General features: G+C 48.0%; 1 long non-coding RNA gene across 1 annotated transcript; it reads right to left on the reverse strand.

Moving 5' to 3' along the window:
• Positions 1-564: 564 nt before the first annotated feature.
• Positions 565-3,843, reverse strand: LOC122690640. The gene is made up of 2 exons (XR_006340065.1): positions 3,638-3,843; positions 565-913 (listed from the first exon to the last, which is right to left on the reverse strand). It is a non-coding gene; the product is annotated as an uncharacterized LOC122690640 (long non-coding RNA).
• Between the last annotated feature and the right edge of the window lie 376 nt (positions 3,844-4,219).

Genomic DNA, 4,219 nt, shown 5'->3' on the forward strand with positions numbered 1-4,219 from the left:
TATGAATATCCTCAACATCCTCTCAGGTTCTAAAAAGCTGGGCCAACTGCTACTAAGCACCCCCTGCCCCTGGAATTGCTCTCCTGGACTCATCTGGACCCTTAACAGCCCACATCAGGCCCCTGACACTATCCCCCACGTGGATGCTCTTCTCACCCTGGCCTCAGCTGACACCACATAATATAGGATCACAAAAGCTCCTCCAACACAAACAGCTACATTGCTTGGCCCCCGCTAATAGCTTTTGGACTGAATTGGTCAGCGAGAGGAGAGAAAGAAGAAACCTGGTCATTTGGGGTAGCCCTCTATTCCTTGGTTGTGTTTCCAGTTCTTCTAGTTTCTTTAAATATACCAAAGCAGGACGTCCCTGGTGCTCCAGGGGCCAAGACTCCAAGCTCACAACGCAGGGGCTCAGGTTCCATTCCTGGCGAGGGAACTAGATCCCACATGCCATAACAAAGACCCAGATGCCGCAAAAAAGGTCAAAGATCCTCTGTGCTATAACTAAGACCCAGTGCAGGCAAAGAAATAAATCAGTGTTTTTTTAAAAACTAAGTCAAAAAATACATACCGAAGAGATCAATTTTACTTTCTAGGTCTACAAAATGCGTGGAAGAATACATTTCTTATTCAAACGAAAGCAGACATCTCCAGTATCTGAGGGCTTTGGAGATTTGGTTTTGCCATTTGTTTCTGCTATCTCTCACTCAAGAGTGTCTTTTCCTTCTTAATTGTCATGTCGTGTTGATTGATGATTTACACATAGGAGAAGCCTGGAAATCCGGCAATCAGGGTGGCTTCCTGGAGGTGCCAAACCAGATGCCCTCCCTACTTCGGTGACAAAAGCCTTCCATCAGGTGAGCTGCAGTGACCACAGAAGTTCTCCAACAGGCAGATATGAGCAGCAATGAGCCTAAAAACAAAAATAGACACACATCCATGGGCCCGGAGGTTGGAGAGAAAGGGGTCAGTCAGAATCACATTCAGCAAAACAAAATAAAAACTCCTCATGGTTCCAGTCATGGCGAAACAGCAAATAAGAGAAGCAGTTTGTGGAACGGTATATCAATGCTATGGGGTGTTCCAGGCCCTTCACATGAAACTGTGTAGTAGGAGTTGGGTTGAAAGGGATCCCTGAAATCATGACTCACAGAAAGTTTGAAAACCATTGTTTTTGGAATTTTTCCTCTCCCTCTGGGGATCCTAGTAAAAGCTGAACCCCTAAGAAATGCAGGGAGGGTGCCCTGACATCATGACAAGGAAGGTCGTGGGCCAGAAGAGGCTGTCTGGCTAGATTCAGGGGTCACAGGCCCAGCCCAGATCTCTTAACCTTGCCCGTATTCTGCTCCCTTTGGTCCCCCTGCAGGCCACACTGCCACCCCTCACTCACCCCGAGTGCTCTTCGTGCCCACCCTCTTTTTGATCCCCCACAGACAGTCACCAAATCCATTCTGCCCTGGACTCCCACTTTCATGGGTCCCCACCCCTCCAACCCCAAGGCCGCCACCCCAACTCCAATGGCCTGCCCTCTTTAGCCTTCTGATGGCAAAGGCCCCCCGCTGATCCCAGAACCGATTTCTCTCTCCCTGCTCCTGCTGTGTCTGTCTCCTGGCAGCTGAGAGCATCTAGTCCCCACAATATGAACAATATGGACAATATGAAACTCTGTTGTGAGTTTCACAGCACTGCTCCTCTAGGACACAACCACTTGTCCTAGCAAAAGATTTGGGAAGTTTGAAAGTTCTGCCTTGGGAATAAAGCCTGCAGTTAGGTATCTGCTCTTCTGTCTGAGTGGATACAATATTCCTTCCTCAGACTAAGGACCATTACTGAAGAAACCACCAGGGGGCAACGATGCTCTATTTAATTCTAATTGCCTCATTATAAAAGTGGGGGACATTTGGAAAATGTAGAGAGACCAATAGTAGAAAATAAAAACCATCTGACACCTTGTATGTCAGATAACCATTCAGAGCTTAACGGCATTTTGCCTACATTATTTTTCCCATCTACTTAAACATAAATAAAACGTCAATGTAACATTTATCCACACACTCTCTGGCTTCTACGTTGAAATAAAATCTTGTAAAGATCTTTCCAAGGTGTTATTTATTCTTCTATGGCATTACTTTCTAATATTTAATTATTGCAAAACACACGGACAGTATACTTCACAGAGGTTCAATTTCTATGCATACAGTAGAGAGGACAAAGAAAGTTCCCTCTGCCCTTCTAGATTCTTGACTGAGACTCCCCCCTCCCCTCCATGATAAAAGACAAATACACAGGAGCAAAACAAGTTTAAAAACATAGATACCTCCTGTATACACTGGAGAGACCTAGGAAACCTGAGGAACTCACCCAAATGGCCCAAACTACCACATTAAGTACCATCTCCAGCTAAAGACAAAAGCAGGTGTTGGGGGTGGGGGGCGGTTAGGGGAGGGAACCAAGAAAGAAATAGTAAACGAGGGTAAAGTTGCAATGCAAACTTAAGTCTTCCTCCACTGATAAAGAGTTTCAGGAGATAAAGTCATCCATCCCCCACCTCCCCTTTCTGAGAGCAGGAGACACCCTTACAAATGGAGGTTTCCCTTAGAAGTGTAAAGGTATCTTATCAAAGAGTAACTTCTACTTGGTTTTCAGAGCTTCTCCTCTGTCTGTAACATCTCAGAAATAACCAGCCCCTAATGATCAATATGCCAAACAGGCATATTCTGGTGTGGCAAGCTCTGCTCTCCCTTCAATACCACTGATAAGCCCTTTAGTTTAGGGGATCAATGACCAGAAGAGGTATTGCTGGCTCAAGGGCAAGCCAACCAATCCTTTTAGGTTTGGACACCTATTGCCAAGTTGCTTTCCAGAAAGACAACTCTACTCTCTCTGGAAGTGTGAGAGAATGCTGCTGTGATCTTGTCATTGGCAACACTGGTCCTATCTTTTGAAGTCTTTGCCAGTTTGACGGGCAACATATTTCTTCACAGGTGTTTTAAACTGTGCCTTGTCAATCAAGTGTAAAAGACACATTTACTGAGCACTGATTCACTGTCATACCTGGTACACACGAGAACCCAGAAGGGGGTAAGACAGATACCATGCCACTCTCCCCAGTCTCCGGTTCTAAGGAGATGAGCTGTGCTCAGCTGCTCAGTCGTGGCTGACTCTTCACTACCCCATGCACGGTAGCCAGCCAGACTTCTCTGTCCCTGGGATTTCCCAGGCAACAATACTGGAGTGGGTTGCCATTTCCTACTCCAGGGGGTCTTCCCAACCCAGGTATCGAACCCACATCTCTTGTGTCTCCTGCATCGCAGGCAGGTTCTTTACCAATCGAGCTATCAGGGAAGCCCAAAAGGTCGTGAACCCAAAACTAGATTTAATACATGATCCAACTTTTGTTTCAATTTCTCCCAGAAACGTGATCTTAATCAACATGTCTGGAATTACCAATAAGGTAATCTGTCTACCATAAGCTCTGTCTATCCCCCTGAGGAAGAAAAGGCCATCTGCATGAAAAAAACAAACAAAAAACCCCCCTCCCTTTCCTTGCTCCCCTAACCACCCCATATCCTACATTTTGAAAAGGACAAATTCAAAGCCCCGCCATTCTGTCTGGGCTGGCAACTGAAATGCTCACCTGGCCTTGCACTAAGAGGTGGCCTGCCTGTTCCCTATTTCACCAGGAAAGCAGATACTAATGCAGCAGACCCTGTTAAGGGACGTTCTCTCCGCTCCACTGCAAGGTTAGCCGCCGTGGGGGCGCGTGCGCCGTGGGGGCGCGTGCGCCGTGGGGGCGCGTGCGCCGTGGGGGCGCGTGCGCCGTGGGGGCGCGTGCGCCGTGGGGGCGCGTGCGCCGTGGGGGCGCGTGCGCCGTGGGGGCGCGTGCGCCGTGGGGGCGCGTGCGCCGTGGGGGCGCGTGCGCCGTGGGGGTACACCAGGATAAACTGCTGCTTGTGATAAGGACCTTGCAGAAGCAATCAGCCCGTGTCCCTGAGCAGAAGCCCTGGACCCTTCCACCATCCTTAAGCGGAGTCACAGAGTCGAGGCTTCAAGAGTGAAAATCTCTAATGATAGTGCGCAGTCTTCTTTTAGAAAACGTGAAATGAGGAAGCCTTTGTCCTCCAAAATTCTTCCCTTACTACCTTTCTTCTCACTGCTCTTTTCCTGAATTCCTGAGTAGCCAGGACACAAGGTGAGTTCCGGAGGGTTAACTTAACCT

Source organism: Cervus elaphus, chromosome X, assembly GCF_910594005.1.
Source record: "Cervus elaphus chromosome X, mCerEla1.1, whole genome shotgun sequence".
Lineage (NCBI taxonomy): Eukaryota > Metazoa > Chordata > Mammalia > Artiodactyla > Cervidae > Cervus > Cervus elaphus.